At 44.2% G+C, this 21,104-nt stretch overlaps 1 long non-coding RNA gene across 1 annotated transcript in view; it reads left to right on the forward strand.

The window, feature by feature from the left end:
- The first annotated feature begins 2,315 nt into the window (after window positions 1-2,315).
- The window catches only part of LOC126418827 (uncharacterized), a 164,305-nt gene continuing 145,516 nt past the window's right edge, over window positions 2,316-21,104 (forward strand). Inside the window, exons 1-2 of the long non-coding RNA XR_007575897.1 lie at window positions 2,316-4,272; window positions 7,990-8,101. This is a non-coding gene — a long non-coding RNA (uncharacterized LOC126418827). The remainder of the gene's footprint in view (window positions 4,273-7,989; window positions 8,102-21,104) is intronic.

Below are 21,104 nucleotides of genomic sequence, written 5' to 3' on the forward strand. Positions count from 1 at the left end.
ATGTTCAAAAGTTCAAAACGTGGGTACAGCGAACTTCCTCCACCCTCTCCCCCCTCCCCCCCGCCGCCCCCCCCCCCCCCCGCCCGCCCCGAACACCCTTGGTATTGCGAGGATGAGGATTAAATATTATGTGCCTCAGTCAGATAACTGTTTATATTATCTCACTGCAATCTGTTTTTGAGACCCATGACCAGGAACTAATTTTGCTTAGTTACAGCCCTTACAGTCAACGCAACGCCGGCCGGTGTGGCCGTGCGGTTCTAGGCGCTTCAGTCTGGCACCGCGTGACCGCTACGGTCGCAGGTTCGAATCCTGCCTCGGGCATGGATGTGTGTGATGTCCTTGGGTTAGTTAGGTTTAATTAGTTCTAAGTTCTAGGCGACTGATGCCCTCAGAAGTTAAGTCGCATAGTGCTCAGAGCCATGTGAACCATTCAACGCAACGAGCTTCGTCGTAATAAAGTTGGTGTGTGCAAGCCTCTACTCCACGTTTCGGCCGCCAGTATAGTAAACTTCTCCAAGGGGCTCGAACTAGCAAACATAGAAACCAATGCCAACATATAACACATCACAATTTTTGAGTCAAATTCTTCCTCGAGAATCGCTACCTTATTGGCTGGAAGAAACTAGGTGTGCCAAGTACGCCGCAATGACTCCAGCAAATTGTCCAGATTTATGACGACAATGTTCAGCCAAGCTATGCTCCGTTCACAGTAAACAGGCTCACACATCAGGTGTAGTGGATGTTTCTTTGGTAATTTATGTAGCATACTTTCATCCAGATTATGTATCATTAACGGTAGTAATAAGCTGAAAGATACAATAAGTTAAATTCAAAAGGAATTCGCTAACAAACGTTGAAACTGACAAAATAAACCAGAACACCAAACCGTGAACTGCAAACACAAAAGACAAAAACAACGCAGTAAAGGAACATGAGGAATACACGGAACAACAACATGCATGACGAGTAATAGCCACCAGAAGAATGTAATAAGAAGATTTAACTGGTAGACTGTAAGGTCTTTGAATGCCTGCTGTCCATTCTCCACGACAAGAAGCAAAAGTGAGGTATTAACGATGTTGTGAAAGTACATGTGAATCTTCCCGTCTCTAAAAAGACGTAAGAATAGCTTGAGAGGAAACCTGCTGTGATGGACGCAATGTTTTGTAAACTAGTGATAAATAATGCTATTGGAGTAAAAGAAGCTGAGACCAAGGACGACGTATGGAAACCTGGAAGAGTGAAAGCATATACTGACTCTCAAGAGTTTGGCAGTAAGTCTCATTATTCAAAACACTGGAATCCAGAGAGACAAAATTTAAGAGAAGTTGCAAGGAAAATGTCCTGCTTCCACTACATCATTACACTCATATAGACTCTCGGAGTATTCATGATCTTTACTTTTAGATTCCTTGAAGGATAATTAAACATCTTACACAACATAATACTAAAACATACCGGTACATTCTCACTTAAACTGTTTCTTTCAAGAACTTGCTTAAGACTCTTAGATACAACCAAAGAACAATTCTTTACCATAAGTGTCAACACTTTTTTACACCGTAGCAGCATTTTTGTTGAGACAGAGGAAAAAGTAGATGTGTTGTATCTAGTTCCAACCATCTGACTTCTAAATCTCCAGACATACAACACATGCTAGGATTTTCGAATAATTCCTTAGTTTCACACCCTTGGAATGACAAATTTTATCTTACATACCAACAAAACTCTTGAGATGTCTCAAATGAACAAGCTGTGCATATTTGATGAGTAACTGTACTCAGTCTGTACAAGTGACATGCTCGTTTGAGAGACAGACTTTTGAATAACAAAAACCAGTAACAAAACTGAGTCTGCTTTACCTATCTCTGCAAACTGTGCCTTGCCTGGATCATATCATCTACCACGGCGTTCAAAAGGATCCTCATTGTACTTCAGAACAACTTTCATTTACTCCGAACCAGAAAAGAAGGACATCCTTGAGACTTCAGAAGAGGCACTTTGCGAAATGCAAGACTTGAGCCTTCGTGAAGCGGTGCTCGTTCAGGTAAGTCACTTGGAAACGTTAAGTTGTACGTGCTGCACAAAATAACACAACACTTTCACACATCTGCTTCATGTAATTCACACACAAATAAATGACTTACTCTTCTTTTTGTTTAGGTAAAGATACATTACATTTGTATTAAAAATGAAGAAATAAAACAAAAGTTTGTACACAGTGCAGGAGAAAAATGTATATGAAAGTAAATTTAAACTACTCTAGAAAAAGTATCAATCAGTTTTCACAGAATATATATAATGGAAATGGGTCTTAGCTACCATTCAAGTAGTTACGTCAGTGCATAGAGATAATTCCTGTATCCAGTTCCTTGGCCACTGTGGCGTTAGGTGATAGGAAAAATATAAAAAGAGGAGTCATTATGCTTAGGAAGACACTGGACTGCAACAATCACAAAACATGGTAATCAAATCCAGTTTAATAGCACTAAGCACTTAAAACATTTGTGATGCTGACTTATTCTTTTCTTTCAAAGAAATCCTGTTAAGAACGAAAGATCCTCTATGTGATTTCGTGACTTGACGGTTGTACGTCTTCTATTGCAAAGTTAGTAGGCTCATACAACCATCCTAAAGTTATACAGAGGTGAAGAGTTACTTCACTGGAACTGCAATTTTGCTCAAATCGGACATCGGAAGTACTGTGCATGAAGGTAAGTATTATTTTCTCTCAAAGTGACCTCTCCCATGAACATTGGAGGCCTCTTAAGATATGACCTCTTAATTTCGTAGCCACACTTGAGTTCTGAAATTGTATAGACAGTTCTCATTTGTTCATAGGTCAATCTCTTCATTCCAGCTCTAACACTGTTGAGTTCTTCTTACTGACATTCAGTATCAACGTGCTCTTGTTCATTGGCAATGAAAACTTCCTAATGCGGACTTCCAACTCTTCTACTCTAGTAGAGCGGAAATGGTCAGCATGACGAATATTATTATTATTTTCACTTTAGTACAAGTACACCCCGCTGGCCACTAAAGACCTTATGTACAATGAAACTTACCTGCAGTCTTCTTGTATTATGCTTCACCCCATGTAATGTAGTGAAAGTAGATCACACTCTTGCAACAAAATCCCGAAAGAAAATCTCATTCAAACACTACAAAAATACCAAACGACCAACGAGAGAGCGACACACAAAATGACGTACATATGTAGGTGTATATATCATCAAACATTTCTTAAATGGCCACGGATTTACCACTAGGTTTTGTTGGTTCCAACAACAGACTCATAGGAAATTGGAAAATGTATACATCTGTTGACATTAGGTAAAAACAGAAGTTTTTGTGGTGTTTGTTACACGTTGCTATCCAAGCCACACTATGATACTCGTTAACGCTACTACAGCCAATTAGGTTTCACATATCTCTTATCGTCTTAATATCATCTCTGTTGAAATTGCTACATCATTTCCTTCACCGTTTCTCTTGGAATCGTTACCTCCTTCACACAGTTGTGTTAATTGTGGACTCACACATTCGTAGAATTTTTTAAAAGACTTCATATTCCCAGTGACTGTACATTTATTATAATATCCACTATTGCAGCTTCGACTTTCTGGTCATTTTCAAGTGGTTACGGGCGCTGAAGAGTCGGCAGTAGTCATCGTTCATAAAGAGAATAAAAACGACTTGAATCTCTATGGCTCGTGTCAGCCTTTGTCGCACTCACCATCGTTATGTGACAGATAGAATAGGATAAAAACACGTTAATGCTGACTACTACTGCGTTTTCAGCACCCGTAACCATTTGAAAATGACTAAAAGGTCGAAACTGCAATAATGAGTATTGTAACAAACGTATAGTCTTGGTGAATATGAAGTATTAAAAAAAAAAGGCGTAACCTCCTAGTTTCATCAGTCAGGTGACATTCTCTCTCTGTTGAGTTACACTCCGTCGATAGTCTATCGTTTCGATCAGGAGTATCATTGTGTTATGTGTCTGTCATCGTAATAAGTTTATTTGTTGATTACAGTAGTACAGCTGTGCCAATGGAGATAAGCATTTAGCAATCGACTGGAAGGAGGCAGTCCTCAGAGCTAACGAGATACCACAGCTCACTGTTGGTGATGCCGCGGCTCCAGTTTGGTTTTTGACCAGCCGTAACAGGAGCCGCAAACGACGTTCACCTCGCAAAGTCCAAGGATGTCTCCACTGGACAGTCATCTGCATCATGTAGCAGCCTACCACAACGTGAATATGAGGTAAGACAAGCAAAGGAAGTACCCATTCTTTATCCCACATGAAAGATATCTTCAGCGCTTTGTGTGTGTGTGTGTGTGGGGGGGGGGGGGGGGGGGGCGCGGGATTAGCCGACCGGTCTCAGGCGCTGCAATCGTGGACTGTGCTGCTAGTCCCGGCGGAGGTTCGAGTCCTCCCTCGGGCATGGGTGTGTGTGTTTGTCCTTAGAATAATTTAGGTTAAGTAGCGTGTAAAAATGGTTCAAATGGCTCTGAGCACTATGGGACTCAACTGCTGTGGTCATAAGTCCCCTAGAACTTAGAACTACTTAAACCTAACTAACCTAAGGACAGCACACAACACCCAGCCATCACGAGGCAGAGAAAATCCCTGACCCCGCCGGGAATCGAACCCGGGAACCCGGGCGTGGGAAGTGAGAACGCTACCGCATGACCACGAGATGCGGGCTAAATAGCGTGTAAGCATAGGGACTGATGACCTTAGCGGTTAAGTCCCATAAGATTTCACACACATTTGAACATTTGTGTGTGTGTGTGTGTGTGTGTTTGTGTGTGACTGAGTGAGTGTGCGTGTCTAAACGTGGATATTACTAGTAACTGCGAGTTTGAGGTATATATGTTACACCTCAGTTTTACAGAGAGATAAATACTAATGTTAAACTGCGCACATCAATCAGTTACTTGGGGATGATTCAGTTTTCAGGAACATCATGTAAATGTTGTGTTCGTCAAACCGCGAACACAAAAAAGGTCAACACGAAGAATTCACCGACTTGAGAACCGATCTGGCAAGTTCACCACGTTGATGAATAAGCATTTGCCGCGCGGGATTAGCCGAGCGGTCAAGTCGCTGCAGTCATAGACTGTGCGGCTGGTCCCGGCGGAGGTTCGAGTCCTCCCTCGGGCATGGGTGTGTGTGTTTGTCCTTAGGATAATTTAGGTTAAGTAGCGTGTAAGCATAGGAACTGATGACCTTAGCAGTTAAGTCCCACAAGATTTCACACACATTTGACATTTGATTTGATAAGCATTTTTGAGACTGTGGAGATAGACCTATATCTAACTAATTTGGATACATTATGACACCAATAAATTACTAAGCAACAAGGCTATTGGTTCTGAATATGAACAACAGTCAACCCCATATATAAGTCATTGAAAAAATAAAAGTATGACGCGTAAAGTTATGGCAGTGTCAGCGATTATACAGTCCGCCTCGATAGCTAAGTGGTACGCCCAACCGAGTGCTGGGCAAAGGGGCCTGGGTTCGATTCCCGGTTGGGTCGGAGATTTTCTCTTCTCAGGGACTAGCTGTTGCGTTGTCTTCATCATCACATCATCCACATCGACACGCAAGTCGCCGAAGTGTAGTCAAATCAAAAGACTTGCAGCAGGCGACCGGTCTACCCGGCGGGATGGATTTGAACAGTGTTTCATGTTCTCAAGTAGTCAAATGTATTAATTAGTCAATAACAAAGTTTGCCAAGAACTGTTAGTCTTCATTCTATTCCTACACTCTTGCTTCAGCATGCTGTGTAGACGCACTCAAAAAAATGGCTCAAATGGCTCTGAGCACTGAGGGACTTAACATCTGAGGTCATCAGTCCCCGAGACTTAGAACTGCTTAAACCTAACTAACCTAAGGGCACCACACACATCCATGTCCGAGTCGGAATTCGAACCTGCGACTGTAGCAGCAGGGCGGTTCCGGACTGAAGCACCTAGAACAGCTCGGTCACAGCGGCCGGCATAGACGCACTCCATATACGATTCCACAGCTGGTTAACGAGTATAACTCAAACCCAAGAATATACTGGGCATCTGCATACATCAATATTTACACTCTGAATGCAGTGACTAATATACCGGGTGATCAAAAAGTTAGTATACATTGGAAAACTGAATAAATCACGGAATAATGTAGATAGAGAGGTACAAATTAACACACATGCTTGCAATGACATGGGGTTTTATTAGAACCAAAAAAAAATACAAAAGTTCAAAAAATGTCCGACAGATGGCGCTGCATCTGATCAGAATAGCAATAATTAGCATAACAAAGTAAGACAAAGCAAAGATGATGTTCATTACAGGAAATGTTCAATATGTCCACCACCATTCCTCAACAATAGCTGTAGTCGAGGAATAATGTTGTGAACAGCACTGTAAAGCATGTCCGGAGTTATGGTGAGGCATTGGCGTCGGATGTTGTCTTTCAGCATCCCTAGAGATGTCGGTCGATCATGATACACTTGTGACTTCAGGTAACTCGAAAGCCAATAATCGCACGGACTGAGGTCTGGGGACCTGGGAGGCCAAGCATGACGAAAGTGGCGGCTGAGCACACAATCATCAACAAACGACACGCGCAAGAGATCTTTCTAGCAATACTTTTTTTTTTTTTTGTTCTAATAGAACCCCATGTCATTCCAAGCATGTGTGTCAGTTTTTACCTCTTTATCTACGTTATTCCGTGGTTTATTAAGTTTTCAAATTTATACTGACTTTTTGATCACCCGGTACTTACGATGGCCGCCCGGTTAGCCGAGCGGTCTAACGCACGGCTTTCTGGAGCGGGAAGGAGCGCCTGGTCCCCGGCACGAATCCGCTCGGTGGACTTGTGTCGAGGTCTGGTGAGCCGGCCAGTCTGTGGATGGTTTTTAGGTGGTTTTCCATCTGCCTCGGCGAATGCGGGCTGGTCCCCCTTATTCCGCCTCAGCTACACTATGTCGGCGATTGCTGCGCAAACAAGTTCTCCACGTATGCGTACACCACCATTACTCTGCCATGCAAACATAGGGGTTACACTCGTCTGGTGTGAAACGTTCCCTGGGGAGCCCACTGGGGGCCGAACCGCACAATAACGCTGAAAGAGTGGGTCGGTTTGGGGCGGCGGAGGGGTGAAGTGGACTGCGGTAGTCGTCGTGGGGTTGCGGACCACTGCGGCTACGGCGGGGACGGAGCTTCTCCGTCGTTTCTAGGCCCCCGGTTAACATACAACATACAATATACTTACGATTATAGATGTCGTGTATCATGTAACTATGAAAATTTGTGAGTCACATAAAAACTTAGCAATCTGTGCGTTGTTTGCATTAGCATTTTATAACATTGGCGTTGACAGTAATGAAATGCAAATGAGTAGCGACTTATGTTTATACGTTTTCGTTTAGCTGAAAAAATGCGTGAAATGAGTGGGTGACATCCCATTTTGTAATTTTCCGTGAGTGAGTGTGCTGGCAGCGTTATACTTGCAGTGACAGGTGATATGCTTTTAATGTGTTCCCGCCATTGGTATACAGGATACCAGCTGCTTTCCTGAGGACTGAAAACGGTGATAATACAAAAGTACGCATTAACAGTTCCTGGGCGTGACTTCAGGCGTTTCTTTAAGGAATAAGTAGACAAATTTCTGAAACAAGAGTTCTTTTTTCGCTTCTTCCGCGCACACATTCAGGGCGCTAGTTGTTAGGCTCTTGGGAGACATTGGACTGGTGATAAAATATTAAATCAAACGTAGTGCTTTTTTTACTGTTCTTTTTGAAAAATGATAATGATAGGTACAGTACTTGTGATAACAATAGTAATTTCTTATGCAACCTATGAAGAAAACAGTTCTCCCAGAATAGCAACTTAATTTCACAACATGACTTAGGTATTTAACTTTCCAAGCACGTAAATACATTTAGCGTAAGACCGAAACTGCATTGGGTTTTGCAGGCGGCTGTGGCTGCAGCGGCGACGTCTGAGGAGAAAGTGGCGGACTGAAAGTGCTTTGAGGGCCCGCGGTGAATGGCTGCGGGTGGCCCGGACGTCGTCAATGGCAGCTCAGGTAAAGTTCACTCCTTCATTCGTTTCACTTTCCTGTCCTCTTTGTATAGGGTTTATATTATGTTTGGGTGGACTGACACCCATCAGTTACGTGAAAGAAACAAACGATCCACTGAAAACAAAGCAGGATGGTTACGACTATGGTAAGTTTCTGCTGGCATTTAGAATGTCCTTCCTGTGTGGCTGATATAGGTAGGCAGCAGGGGGAAAGCAAAAGACAACGGGAAAACGGGAAGATAAAGCGGACCGAGCAATTACATGGACACATCCATCATGACCGGATTCCTACGTATCCTTCACCGAGTTTTTCTTGCCAGTGTTCCGACATTTGAAAAGATATCGTCAGCAGGTAGGCAGTGATGAGACGTGTGTCAAGGCAAGGGCTCCGTTCTTACTGCATGCAGTGAAACGTTTGACCTCTACACCGATTTTACATCTACTGAACGAACAGAGGAAGTGATAGTTTCGAAGAAAAACACGATTTGCTATACATATTACACTTGGTACAAAGGATAATTGATTTCAGTTTCAGCAGTACACAAGATTTTTATGTCCATAAAATGTGTCCAGATGCGCAGTAACAGCTGCTTCTGCACCACACAACACTGACCGCAGAAGATTCCGGATTCATTGAATCCAACAGTTTGTAGGTGGAAATAAACAGTAGCTACTAACGAACGAGTTAGTCGCATACTCATCTGGCAAACGAAACCATTTCCATTTCATCCGTCTAGACTATAATCCGAACAGCGTCAAATGGCTCGCCACGTCGATGCGCTTGGTACTTTTTTAAATTACTTTTTGTTTAATACAGTCGCATCGTTAGAAGTTAACCACAATCTGTAACAAGTTATCAAATGTTTTTTCATAGTTTTCCGCGATATTTTTTTAAATGAAGATCGTATTCCATGTACGAGTAGTACTCGTCAAACTGACAGAGCACATGTCTCACTTTAAGAATGGCTGTGGTCCGATTATCAGTCCGGAGATAATGATTAAGTTTTTCCGTACCTTCCCTAAATCAATTCAGGGAAAGTCGGCAGAAGCCAAATACTGTTAGATTTGAATCCTGTCAAAGATACACATTACTTGAGAATACAAGGTGGATCAAACATTTCTGGAATCATGAAAATCGGTGGAGGGGAGTACTATACCAGCGTTTATTAACGAGCCACGCTCACATTGGATGTCAAGGACATTTGTGACTGAACTGACGATTTTTTGGTGTGTGTGTGCGTGCGTGTGTGTGTGTGTGTGTGCGTGTGTGTGTGAGGGGGGGGGGGGGAGGGGGGGAGCCGTGGAAGAGGTAGAGGGCACGTTATATTGGATGTAGAGTCATCAAAAATCGTCGAAGTAACCTCAGCCGTGCCCTAGAGAAAAGGACTGGAATTCTTAGTGTTCATGTTGTATATGAATGATCTGATCTGGAAGACAGTATTAATAGAAACATCAAATTTTCTGCAGATAATACATTTGTCTACAGAGAAATATTACCTAAAAAAAGAGCTGTACAAATACCCAGTCATATCTTGATAAAGTTTAGAATGCTCCAGAAATAGGTAATGTGCTTTAAACACTCAGGAATCTAAAATAGTATACTTCACAAAAGGCAAAAAATAGGAAAATCACTTCCTGACATTATGCTCTCGATGAACAACCACGATAAAATTTCCTCCTTCATTACGTTCTTTCTCTCTCAATTTTAATGTTACTCAAATGGCGACGTTTGAATTCGGAATGGTGAAATCAGTAGATTCGGAAACCTACATTATCCTTACGGAAGGTATGTCAAGTCGTAAATGGCGCAAAGTCCCAGGAAACCGTGATCTCAGTTCTTAGAATGAGTGAAGAAGCTCCGTCTCGATCGCTATTTCTTTTATTAATGATGATCGGTTTCGATCTATCACGTCTGCGGATTGAACAGTTATCCAGATGAAATTTTTCGTTCGTTAAGTACATACTTTACATGTCTGGTGTCTCAAGACTCCTTTCCGTGCTACTGTTTCAGTTACTTTCCCATTATCACCTTGTAGTCGTAAATTTCCTTAAGTTCGAGTTGATAACACTCTGCGCTCGAGTTTTGCTACACATTCCGAATATTCCTCTCCTCTGGTTTGCCCTGATGGAGAATGTATCTTTTGCATGCTGTGAGATTCACCGAAAATATATTTTTATCTGTAAGTAAATACATAAAACTGCAACCAGTCACTTTTTTTGAATAGTTATTTATTATTCTATGAACCGGTTTTCGAACCTTTTCAGGTTCATCTTCAGCTGGTTTTCTGGACGTTACATTACTATTTCTATCATAATGCCGGTTGCTGGCTCTTTGACAAGAAGATGGAACAAGCTTTAATGTATAAAAAATGGTTCAAATGGCTCTGAGCGCTATGGGTGGTCATCAGTCCCCTAGAACTTAGAACTACTTAAACCTAACTAACCTAAGGACATCACACACATCCATGCCCGAGGCAGGATTCGAACCTGCGACCGTAGCAGTCGCGTGGTTCCGGACTGAGCGCTTAGAACCGCTAGACCACCGCGGCCGGCTTTAACGTGTCGCCATGACTATCATTTATCTGTCGATATGGATGTAAAATTTAGTTTTTTACTTACTGCGACGGTATGGCTGACTTTTTTCTTTAGTGTCTATGTGTCTGCTTCCATTTTTATGGCGAGATGGTACATCACTTCTCATACTTTTTCACAATCTGTATTTATTTACACTGTGACAGCGAAACTTTGTGTTCCAGAAGAAAAAAGGGCACTCAACTCAGCCTGACAGTTGTTCAGTGTTTAGTTCTTACTACACTAACGCCCTCGTCCGAAGAGCGTAACTCGAAACTGGCAGGTGTAAGAGCCCATTACTTCTCCTTTCATGTTAAGACGTTCTTTCTTCGGGAACAAGGTGAACGACAAGCGTTCCGTTCACGCCTTTGCTTTTCTACAACGTTTCTCACACTCCAAACAGGGTGTTTCAGGAGAAAACCCAAACACGTGGATTTTCTTTGCCTCGGGGAGATGACTGGGTGTTGTGTGTCCTTAATCATCATTTCATCATCATTGACCCGCAAGTCGCCGAAGTGGTGTCAACTAAAAAGGACTTGCAATACGGCGGCCGAACTCCCCCTCATAGGGCCTCACGTCCAACAATGCCATACGATCATTTCATTACCATCTATTTGAAACTATCAGGAACAGGATAACAGTGTGCGATTCAAGCAAATATTGGTAAACTGCATCAGTCATTATTATCTTTAATTTAACGTCACTATACATTTCAATGGTCATGCCATCATCTTGAGGTTGATTATGGTACTTTTACGTTATCCAGTTTGCTTGCGACGAACCCATCTGTAGTGTTTGTATCTAAACAGTCACAGCCCGTAACAAGCAGCTCATTACGGGTGACATATTTGTAAATTTCCGACCGTTACATCTACATCTACTTTACATGCAACTGTGCAGTGAATGGCGGAGGATTATTTATACAGATATTATCCATGCTCAGACCCATTCCATTTGCATTTGCAGAGAAGAGGACATGACTATCACTGTTTATCCATTCACGCTCTACTCTCTTTTCTCTTACTCTGATGCACTTGAGGATTTGTTACACTTTTGACGGGTGTCTCCTCGGTTTCGCGATATCTTCTACCACGTCGCCGAAGGGAAAGATCCCGACCACAGGAAAAGTACTCTACAATACGTCACACCAGAGTCCTATATGCAGTTTCCTGAACAGGTGGACTCTATCCACGCAGAATTTTCGGAAGAAATCTGGTCTACCATTGCCCTTCCCTACTGCCGGATCGCATGGTCGTACTGTGTAACGAAGTGACGTAACACTTTTGGGTTCGATTTGTGCACGACAGATGTTTTTGTCGCCTGTTGCCTAGACTACCTAATAACCTGAAAACAATGAGCCACGAAGGCGTGTCTCCAACAACCGGATTGTAGACACTAGCAGTCCTTCAGTCAAAGTCCCTCAGAGGGTCGAGGCTGGCCAGACACCAGTTGCCAGCATCGATGTGATTTCCTCAAGCTCGCAGCCACCACGCTTAGGTATGGCGCTCCTCTTGCTGAAAACTGGTGTGTTATCGGCGGGCATGTTACCAGACGATCTCCATCACCCAATGGTACCCATGGTTTCCCTCAATCCCAGAAGCCTGTCACTCTTTCTGGTTCAAAACACAGACAGAATGGGTATCTGACTGAATGCTTCGAATCCCTAAGCAGGATTACTTATGCCCTTGTAGCTATACTTCTGACATAGTCCTGTGAATAGGTTTGCTACGTACTTATGCTATTGGCTTTCTCAAGCTCGCTGTGACCCAAGTTGTTAGGGCTGACCAAACTCATAATGGGAGAGTTTCTCAGTAGCATGCAAGTGCTTTGACTTACTTCACGAGTCAAGATCCTAACCACCTCGGCCATGGCTGGCACAATAGCTCCGACTGGGGGAATGTTTTAATATAATGTCAACAACCCTGTCCAATGGCTTACTTGGTTCGATTCCCGGCGGGGTTAGGGATTTTCTCTGCCTCGTGATGACTGGGTGCTGTGTGACGTCCTTAGGTTAGTTAGGTTTAAGTAGTTCTAAGTTCTAGGGGACTGATGACCATAGATGTTAAGTCCCATAGTGCTCAGAGCCATTCGAAGCTTACTTGGTCAGCACGTTCTAGCTGCTCTCTACTGCTTGGCTGCAGTAGAAATACAACTTTAAACATTTGCAATTGGCGCTCTGAACGTTCCTGGGGTGCAGCAGTATGTTAGCTGACTGTCTCTGAAAGAAAAAGGTTGCATAACAATATACACTCAAGCGCCAAATTCAGAGATATGTTAACAGGCGGAATATGGCGCTGCCGTTAGCAACACCTGTATAAGACAAGTGTCTGGCGTCGTTTTTAGATCGATTACTGCTGCTACAATGACAGGTTATCAAGATATAAGTGCATTTGAATGTGGTGTTATAGACGGCGCACGAGCGTAAGACCATTTCACGAATGTACCGTGAATATCAGGAATCCGGTAAAACATCAAATCGGGACCAACGACGACTGAAGAAAAACGTTCAAAGTGACAGAAGTGCAAAACCTTCTGCAAATTGCTGCAGATTTCATTGCTGGGCCGTCGACAAGTGCCAGCGTGCGAACCACTCAACGAAACATCATCGAATGAGCTTTCGGAGCCGAAGGCCCACTCGTGTACCGTCGATGACTGCATGACACAAAGCTTTACGCCTCGCCTGGGCCCGTAAATACTCACTTTGGACTGTTGATGGCTGGAAACATGTTGTCTGGTCGGACGAGTGTTGTATCAAATTTTATCAAGCGGATGGACGTGTACGCGTATGGTCACCACCTCATGGAATCCATGGACCCTGCATGTCAACAAGGGACTGTTCAACCTGGTGCAGGATCTGTAATGGTGGGGGGATATGCAGTTGGGATGATATGGGACCTCTGATACGTCTAGATACGACTCTGACAGGTATCATGTACGGTAGCATCTTGACTGATCACTTGCATCCATTAGTGTCCATTACGCATTCCGATGGACTTGGGTAATTGCAGCAGGGCAATGCGACACCCCACACGTGCAGAACTGCCACAGAGCGGCTCGTGGAACACTTCCGCTGGCCACCAAACTTCCCAGATATGAACATTGTTGAGCATATCTGGGATTCCTTGCAACGCTCTGTTCAGAAGACATCCCCACCCCATCGTACGCTTATGGATTTATGGACAGCTCTGCAGGAATAATGGTGTCATTTTCCTCTAGCACTACTTCAGACAATCGCCGAGCCCATGAAGCGTCGTGTTGCGGCACTTCTGCGTGCTCGCGGGGGCCCTACACGATATTAGGCAGATATATGAGTTTCTTTGGTTCTTCAGTGTACGAAACAACTGGTGAAACATGGCAACAGACATTCTTGCAATTTGATAGCAATCTAATCATGGATGAGTGGCTTCATCCAGAAATGGCATACTTGAGACATTTATGGGCTGTATTTCTCGGCAAATTGACGCCACTGTCAATGCTAGAGACGGTGTTAGTGTGATATGTCACGGGGATGACTAATTTCTGACCCGATAAGCTTATTACGCACCTATCGGAAAAGAGCTAACGAGAATGACGCTAGGGGTGCGATTCCGGCTGAACGGCTGCTGTGATTGCGGAGCCGACTGGCACGCGCTCATCGTACTGAACTCCCCCGCACAACCCCGAGCGTTGTGGCACCTGCGGGAGCCTTTCCTGACGGCCCCAGCGAGTGCAATAACTCGGCCCGAGCGCCGACCCTCGTTAAAAATGGCGCGCGCCTCAAGGGTTGCACTGGCCGTCTCTTAATGATCTGCCCGACCGGGCTCTGCTTCCTTGCCTGCCTGCCGCCTCTCTCCACACACACACACACACACACACACACACTCACATCTGCCCGACCGGGCTCTGCTTTCTTGCCTGCCTGCCGCCTCTCTCCACACACACACACACACACTCACACACACACACACTCACAAAAAGAAACACTCTCTCGATATTGCCGGCCGCAATAAATTTACCCAAGCAATTACAGCCGAGGAAAATCTCAAGTAAAAGGACCCGGCTCTTTTTATGAACTGTTGGCCTCCCTGACAATAGCAAAATTAAAAACTTGCGCGATTATCTGCTTTATTAAGACTAAATTACGTTTTTTTCCCCTCCTTCTTCCCCCTTTCGTTACTCCTTTGAGGAGTAAAAGAGTCCGGTGCTGGGCCGTTGGGGAGACTGCCCGCGGATTGTAACGGTATTGGTGAATTATCGCCACGTTAATTAACGCGGGGCGCATTATTATTTATTAGTTTTGCCGAGGAAACTAATGAAATTTTTATTGCCAGCGACGAAGAAAAAGGAAATCGTTTTAACGCAGGAGTGGTACTGGGGTGCCCCGTACATGTGTTCCGCGAGATTAAACAAACGGAAATAAATACCGGGTATTGTTGCGGTGACAGGCGTAACGAGGCGTTCGTCTTGGCCAGTATGAGCTCGGCCGGACGCCGGCCGTAAGCCGGACCAGTCCACTGCAATTATCGCTGGCCGCCCGCTCGTCTCGTCTGCGCGGCGCAAACAAAAACAAATGACAGCCTACGGCCGGCAGTACTCAGTGACTCGGCGCCACGGATGACCCTCACGGTTGATTTTCCGGACCTCAGAAATCTGCTCACACCGCCAATTACTGCTCACAGCGACTTTACTGCCTGTTAATGTAGTCGCATATCCGCCTCTGATGCCTATTTTGGTCGTATTCTTTAAAACAAAGCGGAAAACAAGTGGCGTGTAGGTTACCCCCAATGTCGGAGGAGATAAGATTTTTTCACACTATATCTCTAAGTCTCTATATGCATTTTAAAAAAAGTCATTTTCCGCTTGCTGCTACTAATTATACTGACAATCACTTCCAATTTTCAACTTTAGCATAGTTGTCGATCAGAAGTAGACAGCATGAGAATATAGCAAATAGTTGCAATATGAAGATTACTAGTATTATATATCATTGGCTACCAGATTGCATGTTCATATGCGTTAAGTCACGTATTTGGACTCCACTCGTGCACGAAGAGGTCAGCAATACCAAATAAACACACTCACCAACAGATATTTGAGTAATCTAAACGACATTGATAATTTTTTTTACTCATCTTCCTTTTCTTACAATGGTGCACTGGAGAGAGTATTTAAGTGAGCTTTACAAACTGATGGTGTGTTGTAATTATAATGAAGCTAAAAATTAGTTCCTTATTGCAAAATTTGCTTATAAAAATCATTGCTAAAAAGAACGTATTTTGACCCAGTCTGGCCTTCTCATAAAACTATGGAGAAATTTTAAAAAAGTTATTGAAACTGTTACAGTTGGAATTCGTGGTAAAAAATAAAAGTGTTACAGACATACATTGCCGAACAAAAAAGTGAAGCAGCTAGAAAACATGATGGGAATTGAAAGTAAATCGCAGACGTACTGACCGTCTGCGAATATATAAATGTTCATAGTTTTAACTCTTTGTGACAAATAGAACGGCGTCCGAAGTGCTATAGTGTTGTTCCTGTTTAGTGTTGTTACCAGGCCTGGTAGGGTACGCAAGAGGGGTGAACAGCGTCAGATATTGGATGATCACTCTGAAGCATGCGCAGATGACGTGTTAAGCATATGAGACACTGAAACTTCCTGGCAGATTAAAACTGTATGCCAGACCGAGACTCGAACTCGGGACCTTTGCCTTTCGCGGGCAAGTGCTATACCATCTGAACTACCCAAGCACGACTCACGCCCTGTCCTCGCGGCTTTACTTCTGCCAGTACCTCGTCTCCTACTTTCCAAACTTCACCGAAGCTCTCCTGCGAACCTTGCAGAACTAGCACTCCTGGAAGAAAGTATATTGCGAAGACGTGGCTTACCCACAGCCTGGGGGATGTTTCCAGAATGAGATTTTCACTCTGCAGCGGAGTGTGCGCTGGTACGAATCTTCCTGGCAGTAGAGCACTTGCCCGCGGAAAGCAAAGGTCCCGAGTTCTAGTCTCGGTCTGGCACACTGTTTTAATCTGCCAGAAAGTTTCATATTCGCGCACACTCCGCTGCAAAGTGAAAATCTCATTCTGGAAACATTCCCCAGGCTGTGGCTAAGCCACGTCTTCGCAATATACTTTCTTCCAGGAGTGCTAGTTCTGCAAGGTTCGCAGGAGAGCTTCTGCGAAGTCTGGAAGGTAGGAGACGAGGTACTGGCAGAAGTAGAGCTGTGAGGTCAGAGCGTGAGTCGTGCTTGGGTAGCTGTGATGGTAGAGCACTTCTCCACAGAAGACAAAGGTCGTGAGTTCGAGTCTCGGTCTAGCACACAGTTTTAATCAGCTAGGCAGTTTCATATCAGCGCACACTCCGCTGCAGAGTGAAAATCTCATTCTGGATATGAGACAGTGTTGTCAGCAACTGATTATGAAAACGGGTATCCATTTGGCCGGCTAGTCGAACCGTGCAGTATCCAGGTTTGTCGGGTTTTCGGATGTGTCTGTGGCCCGATGTAGGACTGTATGGGAGCGTGAGGGGAGGCGTACTTGTCGACAATGTTCCTATCCCCAAAGGGGATGGTCATCCTGCGCACCAAGTATGTCGTAACTCCTTCATATCTACGCCTGCTATACGAGAATCAGTAGTCGCCCCCTGCAACACTCTGTATCGTCCCACAGCATTTATTGTAGGGTAGCAGCAAATGGACTAGAGAATTACTATCCCATGCATAAGCTGTCGTTGACACCATCACACAACCGGATGAGTTTGGAGTGGTGCTGTGACTGGAAATCATGGATTGCTGATGAATGGCGTTGCATTATGTTCAACGATAATAAGTGAGGGATGTCTGATAGCACAACAGTACGTCACGGACACCCTGCATACTCATGTGTTACCTCTCGTGGAACAGTATCATGGTGCCATATTTTCAATACGACAGTGCTCTCTGCATGTAGTACATGTCTCTATGAACTGTCTACGTGATGGTAAGGTGCTCCCGTGGTCAGCAACGTCCCCAACTGTGTCTTCGATAGAACGTGTGTGGGACCAGCTCGGACATCAACTCTGCATCATTTCCAATATCTAGGATGTGAAGGACCAGTTACAACAGTTGTGGACCAGCCGTCCTCAGGAGAGGATGCCCGGGCTTAATGACACCCTTCCCTATCGAATGCATACGAGGTGGAATCCAAAATTTTCGGGACTGGTTCTGCCATCTGGAAAGTAGGAGTAGTAGATCTTTGCACCGCTAGGTGACGAGAGCTTCATATCTGATGAGTCAGTGTGCGGAATGGCATTCAGCTGGGAGGACGTATTGCGTGTCCACAGTGATTTCCGTAATACTCTGTTTGGTGTGTGGCGATTTTACAATGGATCCGCGAACAGAAAAGCGCGTGTGTATCAAATTCTGTGCGAATCTCGGGGAAAGTGATACGGAGATACTTGCAATGATTCAACAAGTGTTTGGGGGACAGAGCATGAGCTGTACGTACATGTTTGAGTGGCAGTCTCGGTTCAGGGCCGTCCATACAGACGTCGAAGATGATTCTCACACTGGAAGTCCCGTTAGCCGCACAACGCCAGATATTGTTGCCAAACTTCAACTATTGTTTCGTGCGGATCGACGTAATACCATTCAAGACCTTGCGGATGAAGTGGGTATTGGTTATGGGACATGTCAACGAATGTTGACTGATGAATTGGGCATGCATCGAATCTCCGCAGAATTTATGCCAAGGATCTTGACTGCCAATCAGAAGACACAGCGTGTTGAAGTGTGCACAGACTTTCGTCAGACAGCATCTGCTGATCCACCCTTCTTGTCATGGGTTATCACCGGCGACGAGAGTTGGATTTACGGTTATGGTCCAGAGACAAAACAACAATCGTCCCAGTGGAAGAGCCTGGGCTCTCGAAGAGCCAAAAAAGGGAGACAGGCGAAGAGCTAAGGGAAGAGTATTATCATCTTTCTCTTTGGTACCAAGGGAATTGTGCACAAAGAATTCGTCCCGCCCAACCAAACAGTGAATTCCGTATACTACTGTAACGTTTTGTGACGGCTCCGTGAAAACGTGCGGCGACGACGCTCCGAACTTTGGCGTCAAGGGATATGGCTGCTGCATCACGACAACGCGCTCTGTCACACGTCCTTGCTCACCAGGACCTTTTTGGCAAAAAACAACATGGTGTTGTACCACACCCACCATACTCGCCAGATTTGGCACCTTGCGACTTGCGCTATTCCCAAAACTGAAACTCAAGTTGAAAGGCTGTCGGCTCAACACTCTAGAGAGGATTCAAGAAGCATCGCTGGCGTTGTTAAACCCCTCAAAGAACATGACTTCCAGAAAATGTTTGACCAGTGGCAAAAGCGCTGGGACTGCTGTGTGCGGATGGGAACTACTTCGAGTTTGATGGTGCCTATTAGTCCTAAGGGAACGTTTTCAACACATGGCAGCACCAGTCCCAAAGATTTTGGATAGCACCTTGTACGTCCATGCCAGAGAAGTGCAGCGTCATACTGATACTTGGTCTGATACCGCCAAATTCTTTATATTATAAATTTGTCTCGATTTTGTAATCACTGAAATAACATCACATATACTCTCAGCCCGTGAAGTTTCATTTCGTTTCCTTCCAAGTTTGTGGCTGCTTCTTGTTTCTTTGTTAGGCAGTTCTTATACTTAAACAAATACCTACTGGGATACGACTATTAGTGTCAGTGGTGTCGAGAATCAGTAGAAATCGTTAAAATTGAACAAATCTCCAGGCTACGATGGAATCCTTGTCAGATTCTATGCCGAATCTGCGGCTGAGCTAGCCCCTCCTGTAACTATAATCTATCGTAGATCCCTCGAACACGAAACCATGCCCAGTTCTTGGAACAAGGCACAGGTCACACCCGTCTACTAGAAAGGCAGTAAATGTGATCAACAAAACTACCGTCCAGTATTCTTGACATCGCTTTGTTGTAGACTCTTAGAACATATTCTGAGCTGAAACATAATGAGGTATCTTGAACAGAATGACCTCCTCAGTGCCAACCAGCCTGGATTTCAAAAACATCGATCATGTGAAACCCAACATGCACTTTCCTCACATGACACACTGAAAGCTTTGGATCAAGGGAGCCCGGTTGAGAAAGTGTTTCTTGAGTTCCTTAAAGCGTTTGGCTCAGTACCGTATCTACGTTTACTGTCAAAACTGTGATCATATGGGATATCAAGCGAAATTTGTGACTGGACTGAGAACTTTTTGATGTGTAGGACACAGCATGTTATCTTGGATGGAGCTTTATCGTCATATGTAGAAGTAACTTCAGGTGTGCTCGAGTGAAGTGTGTTGAAACCTTTGCTGCTCACGTTGTGTGTTAATGACCTTGCAGCCAATGATAATAATGAAATCAGGCTTTTTGCAGGTGATACAGTTATCTATAATGAAGTTCTATTTGAGAGAAACTGCATAAATATTCAGTCAGATCTTGGTAAGATTTCAACGTGATCCAGAACTTGGCAACTTGCTCAAAACACTAAGAAATGTAAAATTTTCGACTTCACGAAACGAAAAACAAATATTGTATGACTATATCATCAGTGAGTCACTGCTGGAATCGGGCAAGTCGTACAAATACCTGGGTGTATCACTTTGTAGGGACATGAAATGGAATGATCACATACGTTCAGTCGTGGTTAAAGCAGGTAGTGGACTTCGGTCTATTGGTAGCCTACTGGGAAAGTGCAGTCAGTCTACAAAAGAGATTTCTGACAAATCAATCGTGAGATCGCGTCTAGAATTTTGCTGAAATGCGTGGGATCCACACCCAACAGACTAACAGGGGATGTTGAACGTATACAGAGGAGGGCAGCACGAATGGTCACAGGTTTGTTACATCCGTGGGAGAAAGTCACAGGGACACTGAAGGAACTGAACTGACAGACTCTTGAAGACAGACGTAAACCATTTCGAGGAAGTCTATTAACAAAGTTTCAAGAACGGTCTTTAAATGAGTACTCTAAGTATATACTACAACCCTATACGTATGGCTCACATAGATATCATGAGGATAAGGTTAGAGTAATTACTGCACGCACGTAGGCATTCAAACAATCATTATTCATTCGCTCCGAACATGAATGGAACAGGCAGAAACGATAATAAATGGTACTATTGGACCCACCCTCTACCATGCACCCCACGGTGGTTTGCAGAGTATGGATGCAGGTGTAGATGACTTATTTATGTTGAGAACTATCAGTACTCAGCGATGCCAACAGTCTTCCTGTTGGCGTTTACTACTTGTTTCTCACTGGCTGTGTTTGCAACTTTACTTGGTACTCTGGCTGTGATGCTGTTTTCAGACTTAACATCTACACCTGTCTCCAACATCAGCCATTTTACACGCATCATTTGGAGGTTATGCTGGCATAGACAGCTAAGCACGAGAACCAAGAATATCCGAAGTATG

Source organism: Schistocerca serialis, chromosome 9, assembly GCF_023864345.2.
Source record: "Schistocerca serialis cubense isolate TAMUIC-IGC-003099 chromosome 9, iqSchSeri2.2, whole genome shotgun sequence".
Lineage (NCBI taxonomy): Eukaryota > Metazoa > Arthropoda > Insecta > Orthoptera > Acrididae > Schistocerca > Schistocerca serialis.